We start from the raw sequence: 17,278 nt of genomic DNA, 5'->3' as shown, positions 1-17,278 counted from the left end.
ATTCACAATTTAGTTAATGTTAGAGAGGAAGGACCTCCCCTGGTGGCACAGCGGTTGAGCGCTGGGCTGCGAAGCTGCCTGCAGCCTCTGCAGCGCTGGTTCGATCCCCCGTCACGGGAGAGGGTCCCACATGGCGTGACAGACCTCTCCTGCCATGCCCGCTGCTCCCCTCAGCAGTGTATTTCGTCGGTCTGCCTGTTCTGTTCCCTGCTCTGGCTCTGGTGAGTTCTCTCACCCTCCTGCGCTCTGACTGTACCCAGTGCTTGTATAAATAAATAAATAAATCTTAAAAAAAAAAAAGTGAATTATTAATGTTAGAGAGGAAGGAAAAGCAACTCACGTACCTTCCTCCCATAAAAGGCAGTTTATTATAATGGAACAATAGATGAAAACACACACTCCACTTGGGAAGCAGCTTGGACTCAGGAAGCAGCATTTCAGTCACTCCCGCCTCCTTTTTTCCTTTTTTTTTTTTTTTTGGTGGGACCCTCGAGGGCTGCTGGGGAACTAACCAGCGCTGCAGAGGCTGCTGGCGCTCAACCGCTGCGCCACCAGGGGAGGACAGCCGCCTCCTTTTTTTTTTTTATCGGGAAATTGTTTTTCTTGCAAAGTTGAACAAAGTTATCTATATCTATAGAAAGAGAAAATATCATTTTATAGAAAATATAGATTAGTATAAAGAAATAAACCTATTCCTAATTCTACCCCTTTACTTTATGTGTACATAAAATTTTTTTGTACCCAAATATAATTTTTGAACTAATAATCCCCCCCATCCCTGCCCCATACAGTAATATATTATGCAACACCAATTTTATATAGCATTCCATTATGTAGCTGGGAAGAACATCCTTGCAGCTAAATAAATTGCCAAGCGTAGAACATGCACAAAGGAGGGGCAGGTTTTTAAGCCTTTGAAGCATGCAGCTAGAGTGGTGGTAGCAATTTACATTCCCACAAAAGTGGGTTCTGAGCCTCCCAGCACAGTGTTATTTTCTCCCCTAATCATTGCCAATCTGATAAATGAAAATGTCATTTAACTATTTTAATTAATGATTAAAGCTCGTTGATTACTGTAAAATTGTAATGTGAAATCCTGGTTCTTACAAAGAACATACAGAGACAATGTGTGAGGAGGAAGCATATCCTACCAATCTTTTAAGTCTTACCTATTGGTTTCTTTTTGCTTTCCTGTCTAAGGCACCTGCTACTCTTCTTGCTGATTTTTTACCCCGTGTTTATGGTAATCTTTGTGTGTTCTGTTGTCTTCAGCCTGGGACATCCTAAAGATGTTTTCCTTTATAAATGAACCAGAGAAATATGTGGAATTATGGCAGAAAGTAGAGTGGAAAATGTAGAAAGTTGAGATTTTTTTTTTCTGATTCGATATCTGTGACAATTATCTTGTCTTTGAAATTCCTTTTCCTCTTAATATACTTTGTTAAGGCAAGCTTTTTTTTTTTTGCCATGAATTCTTTATTTATAAAAATTGTGTGTCAGTCGCAACGATTCCTTTGCATACTTTTCTTGATTCCAGCTCCATTTTTATAGATATTAAGAAATTAGAAGGATGGCTACTACTCAAAAGACAAGAAACAACAAGTATTGGAAAGCATATGGAGAGAAGGGAAACTTACACACTGCTGGTAGGAATATGAGTACAGTTACTATGGAAAACAATATGGAGATTCCTCAAAAACTTAAAAATAGAAATTCCATATAATCCAGTTATCCCACTTTTAGGTATTTATTTGAATAATACAAAAACACTAATTCAAAGAGCTATATGTATCCTGTTTATTGCAGCATTATTTACAATAGCGCAGAGCTGGAAACAACCTAAATGTTCATAGATATCTAAATAGATGAAAAATAGATAAAGAAGATATGGTATATATGCCTCTGAACTCTGGGTTGTTTGTTACACAGCATATTGTTGCTATGGATAGTATCAGTTGATACCACTCTACTCTCATCATTTTTCGTATAATTTGTTCTCCCTGCTTTTGAATATTCTCCATATCTTTAGCCACTGGAAGAAATTCTAGATATACTTCCAGCTTCACATTTAAATGTTTCCTTTCCTGGGATAGCTTCTGAATTTGATTCCTGTCATGATGTAAACATAGTAAAATGTTCTGGGTTTTTTTTTGCTTGTTGTCAGTGTAACACACTCACAAATATACCTTCTTTTGTTCATCTGTCACTAACACACCTCTGCCTGCCAGGTGCTATGCAGGGTACTAGAGAGAAAAAATGTACTGGTGCCTCCAAGTCCATAGTGAAATCTACCTCTAGTAGAATATTTGTATCTTGCTTTGTTCTAACTTTTTCTTTCACATTCCAAACTTCACAAAGGTAAAAAACATGTTTTATTCCACTTTCTAGCCAACTTAATAAACATTAAGAGGTCATTTTGCTTATAATTTGACTTTTCATTTTTAATCAAAGTTATACATACTGGTTTACAGTATGTAAATCATAGTCAAACAGTTCCACAGAATTTGCAAAGGAATTCTTAGGTCTCTTCCTCCAACGTTCTCTTTCCTAGAAGCAAATATTTAAATATCTTTTAGCATTTATTTCTATATCCCTAATAACATATTTTTATGACCACTTGAATTTTAGTCCCAAACATTACCACCCTACTCTCATCATTTTTTGTATAATTTGTTCTCCCTCCTTTGAATATTCTCCATATCTTTACCCACTGAAGGAAATTCTAGATATACTTCCAGCTTCACATTTAAATGTTTCCTTTCCTGGGATAGCTTCTGAAGTTGATTCCTGTCATGATGTAAACATAGTAAAATGTTCTGGGTTTTTTTTTTGCTTGTTGTCAGTGTAACACACTCACATATATACCTTCTTTTGTTCATCTGTCACTAACACGCCTCTGCCTGCCAGGTGCTATGCAAGAGTACTAGAGACAAAATGTACTGGCGCCTCCAAGTCCATAGTGAAATCTACCTCTAGTAGAATACTTGTATCATGCTTTGTTCTAACTTTTTTCTTTCACTCCAAACTTCACAAAGGTTGACTTTCCATTATGGAAGATGAAAATTTATCTCTTTGCCTTTCCTGCTTGCTAGACCACACATTCACCCTTACTCTTCCTGACCCCCACCTCCATCATCCCAATAATGGGGATGTATGTAGATTTATATAGATCAATATTTAAAGCTTAAATTGTCATGGTCTCAAATGCTGTTTACAATTGAGCCACATAGTAAGCTATGGTTACTTTTCCTTGCCTGTTCAACTTTGTTTTTTTCTAGAGTTCATAATTGCTTAGTTGTTCTTTGCTTATATTACTTGTCTCACCATGAATCCAATCCTACAATTTTTCCAGTTGTCTAAAGGGAGACAATACATTCAGTGTATCTGGAACTCATACTTTCCTTCTTCCTGAAAATCACCCTCCCTGAGGAAGTGGTGCTTTGGGTCCAAGAGCAGCAGGTGCTGGTGCTAGAGGTGGGATTTGCTTTTTGTATTGAGCATCAGCTGTAATGGCCTTGAGCAGGGAGGACATGTCATGGCTGCTAAGTGGAGAATGGATAGAGGGGCCACCCATGGTGTGCAGACCCCAAGTTAATAGTCACAATGGGATTGCATTAGCCATGGACTACTGAATTCCCCAACTACTGGGGATATGTCCTCTCTGATATACCGCCATAACAAACATATTCCTAAGCCAGAATTAAACATTCTTTCCAGTAAAAATTTATAAAATCCACTGTTTAAGGGATGTAGTCGTGTCACAGAATTCGTGTTCTGTAAGCTTCCTTCACTGTGCAGTGGCTATGGGAGATGGCTATGGGAGATGGAAAGGTAATGACCATGTCTTCACATGGAAGGAGAGTCAATTTCAACAAGGGCTGCCAGCTGGGGTGACACAGCCAGGGGCTCTGTGAAGTGCCAGCAATGGTGGTTTCTCCTTTCCTCGAAGGAGCTTCTTCCTTGCCATGGGGATGCCCTACCTCTCTCTGGGATGCTGCAGGGCTGCATTTGCAATCTTGCTGTGAGAGGAGCCCTCACATCAAAGTGAGCACAGAGGAAGCACGGGAGGTGCCCTGAAAGCCACACGTTTCCTCCTGATATGTGCATGCTCATAAAATTATTGTGTATGGGAGATTTTCAGAAAATCCTCAGTGTCCGAGGCTCTTTTTTCCATTGTCCACAGTCAGGACTCAATCTCTGGTCAAGATCTGCTGTAGTTCAGGGGAGAGGGGTGAGGAGCCTCACCCTGGGTGATGTCCAACATCTGTGGAGAGTCTCTGGCCCCTGGTCTCCTGTCACATCAAATGGCTCCCAGTTGAGGAGACAAACTGCTTGAAGCAGCAGCTCCTTGGACCTCGGCTTCTTCTAAATCCCAGGAGGGACCTCTGCTCTTCCTGCTTTCTGCCATGAATTTGACATGTGGGCTTTGCCTCTTCACCTGGGGGGCTCTTCTGTGCTCTCTCCCTCCTCTTCCCAGCCCCTTCACACTGCCTCTCATTCTGTCTTGTACTCTAAGTGGTCTTGATGCAAAATCGTCTGCCACAAAGGAAATAATTAAGAACCCAAGTTTACATGTTTGCAAATTCAATAGACCCAGTCTTGACTTCGATTAGAATTATTTTCAGTTTTACTGGAGGAATTCTTCAAGACACAGATTATTGTAAGTGACCAAGTCATGATGGTGAGTACAAAGGGAAAAAGGAGAGGAGAAATGGGAGAGAAAATTCCATGGGAATTAGGGAATACATTTTCATAGCATATTATGCAGTCAGAGGCATTAGATCTCTAGAAGAAAAAAATGTGCCTGTCAGAACTGAATTCCAATCTGGGATCCTCTTTGTCCCCCAAATGCTGCATTTTTAGTTTGGGCTAAGAAGTTAGAGGGAGAGCCTGCAGCAGCAGCCTCCACCCACTCACCTGCACTGTGGACCAGGTGACGAGAAAGGAATACCAAGGCCAGTGTCTGCTGCAGGAAGAGAGTCAAAGGAATGATGTTTTAAGGTTCAGTGGAAAAGCCACACCTGGAAATAACCAGAACAAGGAGAGAAATAGCATGTGTCTTTTGGCCTCGCTACTCCCACTGTGGCCCATGGACCAGGACCATCAGTTAGGAGCTGGTTAGAAATGCAGGATCTCAGGCCCATGCCACACTGAATCAACATTTGCATTTTGGCAAGCTCTTCAGATGACACAGTGCACATTGAAGTTTGAGAAATGCTGTTTTAAGTGTTGCAAATGAAGCACCCTTGGGCACACAGAAATTAGTAAATAAGTTTCTGAAGATATTCCATTCATGGTTCAAAACAGTCCATATATTACTAGATTATACAAGAATTCACGATGGATCTCTCCAAAGGACATTCAACTACATGGTGTTGGGAATGTGGTGCTGGCGCCCCTGGATCTCAAGGTTGAACACTTGCTCTCCAATAACAAGGCTCTAAATTTCTATACAATAACCCTACTTGTTTACACATCTTTGCCTAATTGTACTGTTTCTCTTGGACAAATTCTTATAATTGGGGATACTTAAAAATTTGGACATAATTAATTTTGTAAAATTAAGATATAAAATAATCTTCAAAATTAGATATTGCCAAATTTCCCAACAAAAATGTACACCCATTTGTATTCCTGCTGCCAGTGTTGAGAACACATGTTCTCCACTTTCCTGCCAACAACACTTATTTTCAATCTTTCAAATTTTGGCATTTGGACACACATATAAATTATCTTCAATAATTTAAATTTACATTATTGGAGAGTTGAACTTTTTAAATGAAGTGATCATTAATTCACCCATTCATATACTTTTCTAATTTTTCAAAAAGGTGTTTCTCCCATTATTGATTTATATCAACTTTTTGTATCAGAAGTTTATTTTGGTCTCTTTTATGTGTTTCAGATATTTTCTTTTGATTTTATTTAAGACATGCACACATTTCACTATCTGAAAATTTTAAATTGTTACATAGTAGTATTTATCTTCTCCTTTTGGCCTTGAGGTTTCATGCTCATGTTTAGGAGAAACTTCTCGATACCTAGTTTGTAAAACTCATGAAAATGGTGTTTTCTGTTTGCACTTAAAAATAAAAAAAATCTTGTTTCATATAAAATGATTTGATTAAAAGAAAAATTTAAGAATTCTTTTTTGTTGTTTTCCCCAAATGGTTAACAGATTACCCCTACAGATTTTCTCTTATGACACAGATTTTTCTCTTTGCTTTGAAATGCCACCTTTAAATAATGTACTGAATTCTCATAAATACTTGAGTTTATTTTTGTACTTTTTAATTCCATTTGTCTGGCTACCAATTCCATGCTGTTTTCTTTTAAACTAGTGTCATTGTAGCTTTACAGTATATTTTAATATCTCTCAAGTCTAGTCCACATAAATTGCCCTTTTCTTCCTTTCTTGCTACCCTCCCCACTAGAATTTCCTTGGCTCTTCTTATTCTTGTTGGTAATAAAATAACAGAGCTCACATTCACATACTTACACTGAACCAGGTGCTATTAGAAATACTTAGTATGTGTTGAAAATTTAATCTTTTATCATAGGAACTTTTATTATTTCCATTTTACATGTGATAAAACAGGCACAGAGATAGTAAGTAACTTGCCTAGTTTTCACACTAGAACTCAGATTTATTGTCTTGCCCTTTGACAGGTATTCCATCTCATACAGTCTTAATTAGGAAGAATTATTATTTTTTTTACAATTTTATGTCTTTTCATGATGAGTTAGATAATAATAATATCTTCTTCAATTGGTTAATGGGAGAATTACCTGAGACAATCCTTGACAGAACCTAGCAAGTACCTGGGTCATACTTACAAAATGAAGCATTTACTATCATTATTATTAATATTACTACTTATTCAAATCTTTCATGTTTCTCAGATTCTTATATTTAATTTTGTATGATTTATGTACATTTCATATGTACATTTTATGTACATATCAAGAAACATATCCATATAAATTGTTTGTTTTTATTGCTATTGTGAATGGGATATTTTCTTCCACCATATTTTTCACTGGTTTCTGCTTGTTTAAAAAAGAGCCTTTGGTTTTTGTATGTTGATTTCATAACCTGTCACATTACTAATTCCCTAATTGTTTCTAAATTATTTTTCAGTTCACCCTTTCAAATTCCAGGAATACAATCATAGACTCCACAGCTATGACAGAACCCCCTCTTTTGAATATTGATTTGTCATTTTGGTCTTTTCTCTAGAGCTGAGCCAGATGAAGAAAGTGGTAATGAAGGCCACCCTTGATTTTTCCAACCTCCAAATGAGGCTGCTTCTAGGGTCACATCGGGGCGCTATGGGGCACTTTACAGAAAATCTCCACCTTTTACCATTTTACTAAAGAGTTAAACTCGAATGTTTCTCATCAAATACAGTTTTGTTATTTATGCCTTTATTTTCATAGATGAATTATAATTTCCAAATATTGAACCAATTAACAAATAATGTGTTCTTATTTTAGTGACTGCTGGGTAATATTTGCTAATATTGAACTAGGAAATGTATTTCAATATTCCTAAGAGTGTCTGAGTTGCAGATTTCTTTTTCTGTACTGACTTTGGCAGGTTTCAGAATAGGAATGTTGCTGCAAGAGACTAATTAGTGTGAGAAAGGAATAACGAATGAATAACGAAGGACTTCTGGATCAGAGGGGACTTGTGTTTCTTTGTTGGAATTTCTTTGGCTTTCTACATGTCTTCCCTGGTTCTTGGTCTGTTTTCAATCATTAGTTCTTAAGTTAATTTCAATCTTCTGTTTTCATAGAAAATCATTTATTTGAAAAGACGATTCAAAGAAATTATATAGAGTTGTGCACAGCATTGTCTTATACTTCTTGAATCTATAGTTTCTTTCTCCTTGTTATTTTAATTTTGTATATTTGTGCTTCTTCCTTTTTTCAATGAGTGGATTACTCAGAAGTTTTCTTTCTTTTTATCCCACAAAACAAGTGTTCTTTATTGCAGTGTTACAAAACACTTTGCATTTTGGCAATATTTTACAATGCACTTAGTTTCAAGGGTTGGAAAGGAGAAGCCTGGAAACTTAGGGGTAAATTTCAGCAGGCGTTTTTCCTAAAGAAAAAAAGGCCTGTACACTCTGGTGTTTTTCTTTCTTTCTTGGAGTTTTTCTTTTTAACAGTTACTAACTTTTGGATTTACTTATGATTCTTTTTCTTTTCTCAAATTAGTTTCTAACTTCTTTTAATGACTTTCACCTGATTCTATAAATTTTTCTTTTTTCTTTAGCCTCTTACATGAATGTCTACTTAATTTATTTTTATTCTTTTTATTAGAGATGAAAACTTTAGATATAATTATGGATCTTGGTATGAAACATTTTTATTTTCTAGGTAATCCAAGAATGAAGTTTTCCTCTTTTTTTCTTTATTGCAGTATTTAAAATTCACCAACTTTGACTGTCTAGTTTTGATGAACATTAATAATTGTACAAAGTCATGTAAACACCACCACAGTCAAAATGCAGAACATCACCCCAAGAAGCTGCCTTGTGCACTCTGTCTGCTCTGGGTCCTCTTCCTCTGGATCAACCCAGCTCCAGGTGCCCTCTGATCTGCTTTTTGTCACTACAGTTTTGCCTTTTTTAGACTTCCAAATGAATGGACTCATAGTTCCCACTCCCTTGTTTTTTGACTTCTTTCGCTTACCACACTGTCTTTGATCCATGTCATTGCTGTCTGTTGCCATTTCATTCCATTTTTGCTAAGTAGTGTTAACAGTATAAAACCATATAGCTGGGAGATCCAGAGGGACTTTGGACTTGAAAAGAAATGGCTAACAGGTGTTGCATTAGGTTATTTGCTGTGTGGAGTGCAGTGTAAACTCTTCTTTCTGTCTCCCCATAAAATCTCATTGTAATCTATTATTTTCCAAAGCTCTGCAGAGAACATTTGCTTTTCACTGAGTTAACAAAGTGCTGAATCTGGCTTTGAAATGGGTGTGGGGAGAAAAGAGGCAGCTCCAAATATGTAGGTCTTTTGCTCTTTATTTTCTACATTTTGCTATGTGGTCTTTGTTTTCTTTGTTTTACCTTGTATCCTCTCCTTTATCATTTTGAAAAATATGTATCTGGTCTTAGCTTCACTAATGGCTGTTTACATATTTTAAAATGCTATCTTAAATGTCTTTATCAGACTTACAACTTTTAGTATATGTTGGCACACTCTATGATAAATAATAATATGAGCAGACTTACCTATCCTAATTTTCTTTGCTTCTTCTACTTCGCATTTCTTGCTGTCATATTATTGCACTTTGGTATGAATCTAATGTTATTGATGACTTTTTTACATTTTGTGGAATTGTAACAATTACGTTGTTTCCAAAGGAGAAAAACAGAGGACTCTTTAAGACACTTTCATGTCACCTACGACACATTTTTCTTTTGTGTTATTTGATTCATCACTATTATATCTTTTAGTTTTCAGGGATGTTTTGGAGAAGACAGAATTTCTAAGTTCTTCGATATTTAAAGATGTCATCTTGCTGCTTTTGTCTGCACACAGAATCTTTAGCAGGGTATAGAAGTCTTGAAAAACCTTTTTTCCTTCAATGCTCTGAGCCCAGAACTATAGTCAGGTTGGGACAGAGTCCCTACAGGGTGATTTAGGGAAAAATTTTGATCTGAATATTCATATTTCTTCTTTTCCTTCTTGGAATAGTTTCTTTCCATTATACCTTTGAACGTTGGTTCTAGTCTAATTGTTCTTGCTTCTCAGTGGGGAACACCCTCCATTCTTAGGTTTTGATCTCTGGCCTCTATACTTTTATATCTATCATCTTCTCTCTCATCTTTTTCATCTCTCTGTTGTTTTTCTCTTTATTCTGGTCGAGCTTTGCAAGTATAATCTGTATGTCAATAGCCAAAGGAGTATTGTCATCCTGGAAATGGGATGATGAGAAACGCATGCCCGTTTTGAAGGAGAATTGAGAAACACTTTGAATGAGGTCCAATTGTAGCATGTAAAATAAGTGAGGGGTATTGATGATATTCAAGAATCCTGGTAGATGTGACAGGTGTGCAGCTTAAGCTCAAAGGGTTAAGATACAACCTATGAAGCTGTCCACAGCCACTGCAGTATGACTTCGCTCCGGCCAGGGAGCTACCCACATGGTGCAGCAGACCTCTCCTGACACGCCCGCTGCTCCCCTCAGCTGTGTATTTCAGTCAGTCTGCCTGTTCTGTTCCCCACTCTGTCTCTGGTGAATTATCTCACCCCCCAAACCACTGACCTGCACCCCAGCTCTTGTATGCATAAATAAATCTTTAAAAATAAAACAAAACAAAACAAAAAGCATGAATCTCACATAAGAGTTAGCTTGGCGGGGCAGGTTGGCACAAGCGCCTTTATGCAAGGACCTAGGAACATGCCAGGGGCTCCCATCTGCCTCCTGGGGGATGAGTGGATTCCGAGGACAGATCTGCTGGGACCAGCCTGTTACAGAGCTGCTGATATGGACTGAAAATGTCGTTTCCCAGAGTTCAGCACCTCTTCTTCTCCCTGCTGGTGGCATCTGCTTTCTCTGAGCTGCCCTTTCACCTGCCTTTCTGTCACTGCTGCTCCATTCTCTGGGCCGCTGGAAATGTCTCTTCTTGTCACCAACCCCACCGCAGTGGGGCTCCAGTGGAGCTGCCAAACTCCTGGAGATTCTGTTCTTCAGGTTTCATCAGCCAGCCTGCCCGGAGCACTTCGAGGCTAGGGCCTTGGGGCCTTGGCCTTTTGGTTTTACAACCTGATTCTCTCCCAGGGTATGTGGTACCTCTAGGGGCTGAGTGAGAGGTTTTCTAAGCACAGCCATATACCCATAAGGAACACTGCTTTCTCCGATACTCAGGAGCTTCTTTTGAACCTATTCCAGTCCTGACCTCCCCGGAGGTGAGGTGTCTCTTAAGTTCCTTTGCTTCTTCCTGTCTCCTAACGTCCATCCCTCTCAACACTGATTCAGCTCTAAGTTTAGTTCATTTTCTTTTTTTTTTTTTTTATAGAGGCATGCTTTATTAATTTATTTGTTTGTTTTGTTTATACATGCACTGGGTACAGTCAGAAGCGCTGGAGGGTGAGAGAATTCACCAGAACCAGAGTGGGGAGCAGAGCAGGCAGAAGGACCGAAGGACACTGCTGAGGGGAGCAGCGGGCGGCAGGAGAGGTCTGCGCGCCATGTGGGACCCTCCTCCGGTGGCCGGGGAGCAGCCGGGGATCGAACCGGCGCTGCAGAGGCCGCAGGCAGCTTCGCAACCCAGCGCTCAACCGCTGCGCCACCGGGGAGGCCCAGTTTAGTTCATTTTCATGGGACTCCTGCAGGCCGTGCAAGTCGGGGGGTGAGGGTCTGTGCTCTTTGTGTTCCATTGACTAATGTTTCTATTTTTCTCCAATTTTATACTGCACATTATAGTAATATTATAGAAAGTCCAAAATTGGGTAATGTGAGTTCTCCAAATTTGATGTCCTATCTAGACAACTAGTGCCGAACCCAATGTCACAAAGATTTCTTCTATATATTTTTTTCCTAGAAATTTTATAAACTTAGCTCTTGAATTGAGGCTTATGGTCCATTTTCAGTTAGTTTTTATGTATTATATAAGGGTTCAAAACCATTCGATAGTGTGTGTGTATCTAGTCACTCAAGCACCATTTATTTCACCTTCTCCACTAAATTGTCTTACATTCTTGCTAAAAATTGCTTGACCATAAATGTGAGAATTTATGGACTCTCCGTTTTATTCCATTGATTTATATATGTGTTCTAATGCAGATACATCCCTTTACTTTTTGCCTATGTTTTTATACTTACAGTGTGTTTCTAGAATATAGTTGGGTCTTATTATTTTTTAATCCAATCTGATAATCTTTTAACTGGTATATTTAGATTATTCATATTTAAAATGATTACAGGTACAGTTAGATTAAAATCTATGATTTTCATAATTTTTTGTTTTTTTTTTTTAAAGATTTATTTCATTTATTCAGACAAGAACCTGGGCACAAGCCAGATTCACGGGAGGGTGAGAGGATTCACCAGAGACAGAGCAGGGAACAGAACAGGCAGACTGACGGAAATATGTTGCTGAGGGGTGCAGCGAGCCGAGACAGGTGAAGTCCGCTCGCCATGTGGGAGCCTTGCTGGCCGGCGGGGATGGAACCGGTGCTGCAGAGGCTGCGGACAGCTTCACAGCACTGTGCTCAACCGCCTGCGCCACCAGGGGAGGCCCATAACTTTTTGTTTTCATTTACTTTTTTTCTCCCACCTCTCTTCTGTATTCTCTTGTTTGAATATTTTATATGATTTCATTTTAACTCCTATCCTAGAAGATCGTTTATACTACTAAAATCTTTTCAGTGGTTTTCAATTTACATTTAAATAATCTAAGTCCACCTTTAAATAAAATTATACCACTTCAGAAGAACAGACACCTCATAATAGTAATTCCAATTCTTCCCTTCCATCCTTTGTAACACTGAGGTTGTTCATTTCACTTACCCATATACTACAAGCACGCAATACATTGCTAGTAGTATTGTTTTAAACATTTTCTTTTAGAACAGCTAGTAATGAAAAAATAAAATATTTTATCTTTCTCTGATGCTTTTCTGTTATTATTGTAGATTTAAGCTTCTGACCTAAATTATTTTCTTTTTGCTTAAAGAACTACTTTTTTTATTTTATGACACCTTTTTATTTTTATTTTATTTTTTATTTAAATTTTATTTTTATATTCTCCATACAATTATTTTGACCCCAAGCCCTCCTTTCCCCACCCCACACCCCCCATAGAGTGTCTCTGGTTCATAGTTGTTTGTTGATTTTGACATTTTCTTTCTTATAGTTATGCTTTTCCTGATCCCTTATTTAAGTTTTCTAGATTCCTGCTATGAGTGAGACCATCCAGTATTTTTCTTTTTCTTTCTGGCTTATTTCGCTGAGCATGATCCCTTCCAGTGCCATCCATGTTGCTGCAAATTGCATGTGTTTATCTTTTTTGAATGCTGAGTAATATTCCATGGTGTATATGTACCACATCTTCTTAATCCAGTCATCTATTTTTGGGCATTTGGGTTGTTTCCAAAGCTTAGCTATTGTAAATAGTACTGCTGTAAACATAGGGGTGCAGGTGCTCTTTGGAATTGATGTTTCTGTGTCCTTTGGGTAAATACCTAGGAGTGGAATTGCTGGATCCTATGGAAGCTCTATGTTTGGTAGGTCAAGAAATCTCCACACAGCTCTCCATAGTGGTTGGACCAGTCTGCACTCCCACCAACAGTGCAGAAGAGTTCCTTTTTCTCCACATCCTCGCCAACATTTGTTGTTGCTAGTTTTTTTAATATGTGCCATTCTCACTGGTGTAAGATGGTATCTCATGGTAGTTTTGATTTGCATTTCCCTGATGACAAGTGATGTTGAACATTTTTTCATATGCCTGTTGGCCATTTGCATTTCCTCTTCAGAGAAGTTTCTTTTTAGCTCTTCTGTCCATTTTTTGACTGGATTATTTTCTTTGTTTTTGTTGAGTCTCATCAGCTCTTTGTAGATTTTTGTGATCAGTCCTTTATCATTAGTGTTGTGTGCAAAAATGTTCTCCCAGTTGGTGGGGTTTCTCTTTGTTTTTGTTATTGTCTCTTTTGCTGTGCAGAAGCTCTTTAATTTGATGTAGTCCCAGCTGTTTATCTTTGCCTTCACTATCACTGCTTTGGGTGATGTGTCTGTAAAGATGTCTTTGATGTGCATATCATGTAGTGTTTCACCTATATTTCCTTCTATGTATTTTATGGTTTCAGGTCTTACATCTAGTTCTTAAAGAACTACTTTATCACTTCTTGTTGCAATGAATTCCCCAGTTTTGGTTGCCTGAGAAAGTATATTCATTTCTCATTCACTTTTGAAGGAGAATTTCTTAGAATATAAAATTCTAGAATTTCTTTTTAACATTTTAAAGATTTCACTCCACTTTCTTCTGATTGCATGGTTTCTGATGAGAAGTCTGCTGTAATTTTTGTTCTTCTAGAGACTAGATCTTTGTTAAGGAGAAGAGTCTAGATGGGCTTGAGGATGCCTATTTTTCCTTTTCCCAACCAGAGGAAATATTTCTCAGGTTATCCTTGTGGGAAACTGGTGGGGTTCCTGGAGTAACATTCCATATAATTTTGTCCCCCCATCACTGTAGACCCCCACCAGAAGGTCTAGCACACAAGTCTATACTCAGGTTCCTGCACCACATCAAAATAATGATTTAAGTGCTCCTGCCAACTTACTGATTCTAATGGCTTCCACTTTAAGTAAACAAATTGTGTAAGCTGTATTTCTGGATGCATCTGTCCTCTCTAGAATTTGAAATAGTGGTTTGCTCTGTGACCTCAATTCTTTGATGGTTCCAAGAAGAGTCAATTATGTTTAATTTGCGCAGCTTTTTCTTGTACAGATAGATATCATGACTTCCAAACTCTGTATATGTTGGAACTTGGTGTTTGTTTTTTCTTAAAGTTGCTTGAACAAATGACTAATTGTTTACTCTGAGGCTGAAGCACTTTGTGTGCATGCTCCTTGAGCTGGTGCTGTGCCCTAGTCCCAGTTTTTTCAGTCATGGACTGTTTTGTTCCTTCTTTTTTTAAAAAAGATTTATTTTTTAAATTTATTTATGCATAAAGAACTAGGTTGTAGGCCAGAGGTGCAAGGAGTGGGTGAGAGGATTCGCCAGAGACAGAGTGGGGAGCAGAATTGGCAGATCTACTGAAATACACTGCTGAGGGGAGCAGTGGGTGAGACTGGAGAGTTCTTCTGTACCATTTGGGTAGCTCCCTGGCCAGGGATCCAACTCATGCTGCAGTGGCCGGTGGTAGCTGATAGTGCTGAGACTTTAACCCCTGCACCCCCAGGGAGGCCCTCTTTTTCCTTCTTTCATTGAAATGTTAATCAGCTGGTGTGACTTAGAATAACCAGGGTTGAGGTTTTGCCAAGTGAGAGAGGGGCAGAGAGTTGAGGTATATGCAAAGAAGTGATTAAATGGTGACTCACAAGTTTTATGCTTGGAAAGTAAGAGAGTGAGGGATGGTGAAAAGGCAATAAGAACTTTTGTAGTCTTGGTTTCCTTTCTGTAGTTATCTCTATGCTTAGAAACCAATATGACTTTTCTATCTGATACTTTCAATGGAAATCATCAGCTGGTTTGGGACCATCACTGTTTTATGTGTGGCACAAAAGACCTTTTGTGCCATCAAGGGGTGTATCATTTATTCTTATTTCCCCCATCCCCCTTTGCAAATCCAGTGTAAATCCACCATTGTTGTATGATTGTGCTTTTCTCTTTCCAATGCAATTTTGCCTGCTGGTAATATTCTCCCCAGAATGCCTACCTGCATGACCACCCCCAACAAAATTCACTCACCATCCTGAAGACTGAGCTCAAGTGAGGACTGCAGGAAGACTTTCCGGTTTCTTTAGCAGGAAGTTGTCCCATCTCTATCACACACAGATACTAATCTCATTCCTCCCGAAGATAGCATGGATATCTTCCTGCTTGCCTGTATGTGTAGCATGTGTCTTCCCTTTACATAAAGCAGTAAGCCCTTGGGGGAAAGAGGAATTTAAAGAACAAGGTTAGAACCAGATGGTTAAAATCAGTCATTGCCTTGGGTTTTCTGGTTGTCATGGACACGGAATTTTCTATTGTTGGTAACTCCGTCTCTATGGTGAACTTACACTTTGAGCTAGAACCTTAGAAATGCTAGAGATGGATGGGGCTCACTTCAGATTTCAAGGAAGAGGGGAGGGCAAGTATGGGGAAGACAGCTAGACATGGGAAAGACTGAAGAAAGAAAATCCAAGGGATTAGAACATGCAAAAATGAGAATGGAAGAATTCAATGGGGGAGGGAGAAAGGTTGGGAATATAGTTTGAAAAGGAGGTGAGGTTCTCCAGGAGGTTGGTGGGGTGGGATGTAGAAGACAATTGTAGGGACTGGTCTGCAATAGGAACAGAGTAAAGCAGACCTGTGGAGGGTCTCACACTCAAATGGTTATTTGCCTAGCAACTTAGGCATTTGAATTTGAAATAAAATTTGGGAGATGGGGGCCTCCCTGGTGGTGCAGGCAGTTGAGCGCAGTACTGTGAAGCTGTCCACAGCCTCTGCAGTGCTGGTTCGATCCCCAGCCACCTTGGAGCAACCCATGTGGTGACCAGACCTCTCCTGTCCTCTCCTGTCTCACCCACTACTCCCCTCAGCAGTGTGTTTCATCAGTCCGCCTGTTCTGTTCCCCGCTCTGTCTCTGGTGAATCCTCTCACCCTCCCGTGTATCTAGCCTGTGCCTGGGTTCTTGTATGAATAAAATAAATCTTTAAAAAAAATTAGGGGGAGGGAAACCTCCCACAAGCTTAACTGAAGAGGATGCAAATATTTAACATTAATAACATATGAATGATATGGATGAGACTAAAACCATAATAAGGAAAATGAAATACAACGCTAAATGGAAGAGTTTAAAAATTCAGATGAGATTTTTCCTAAGACTAATAGTAATTTTCAATAACTAGTATTATTTCACAGAATAGAAAAGCCAGAAATAACAGCCATGGGAAAAATGGGAATAGCCGCCAGAGAACTACATGAAGAGAGGGGTCAGACACATATCATTTCACAAGTGACTTCATTCAAACTCCTTAGAGTACTGTCCCATATAGTGACAAGTCACATGTAGCAATTTAAATTAAATAGAATTTAAAATTCAGTTTCTCAGTTGACCACTTTTCAAGACTTCAATAATCTCATGTGGTTAGTGATTGCATGGAGACAGCACTGATGTAAACATTTCCATCATTTGCAAAAAATTTTGTGCTTCAGCATAGGGGGCCAGCAGGAGCAGTGGTGTTCTTGGACCCTGCTGCTCCACCCAAGTCAGTTGTGGCAGCTGCTCATCAGAGTCCAGGGACTGCCCTTTTGTCAGTTGTGGCAGTTGCTCCTCAGAGACCTTTTATGTAACAATGTACTTCCTGGATTATGGAATGGACTAATCAGGTGGGAGCTATGAGCCGATTGGTGCTAAATGGTCCAATCAGCCACAGGATTGAAAAATGGTCCAATCAGACTTGTGGGTGGGGCATCCTGAAAGAGAATATAAGTCAGGGTCAGAGGGAGCTGAGGGGAGAGATGACACCAGCCCCCGGAGAAGAAGAGGGAGAGGAATGGGAGAGACAATGCCAGCCCCCAAAGAAAGAAAGAAGACAGTTCCAGCCTCT

The 17,278-nt window shown here is 39.0% G+C and overlaps 1 long non-coding RNA gene across 4 annotated transcripts; it reads right to left on the bottom strand.

Moving 5' to 3' along the window:
• Positions 1-350: 350 nt before the first annotated feature.
• On the bottom strand, positions 351-15,717 carry LOC119254291 (uncharacterized). 4 transcript variants are annotated; one of them, XR_008552644.1, is made up of 5 exons: positions 15,432-15,717; positions 4,918-5,021; positions 3,981-4,536; positions 1,170-1,297; positions 351-631 (listed from the first exon to the last, which is right to left on the bottom strand). It is a non-coding gene; the product is annotated as an uncharacterized LOC119254291 (long non-coding RNA). The 4 variants fall into 4 exon arrangements; XR_005127280.2 differs by having other exon boundaries at positions 4,246-4,536; positions 15,432-15,716; XR_005127282.2 differs by lacking the exon at positions 3,981-4,536 and having other exon boundaries at positions 15,432-15,715.
• Positions 15,718-17,278: the final 1,561 nt, after the last annotated feature.

This window comes from Talpa occidentalis, unplaced genomic scaffold, assembly GCF_014898055.3.
Source record: "Talpa occidentalis isolate TD23 unplaced genomic scaffold, MPIMG_talOcc4v2.1 talOcc4.10, whole genome shotgun sequence".
NCBI classification, from domain to species: Eukaryota; Metazoa; Chordata; class Mammalia; order Eulipotyphla; family Talpidae; genus Talpa; species Talpa occidentalis.
Note: the sequence above shows the minus strand (reverse complement) of the source record. Positions and strands in the feature narration are given on the sequence as shown.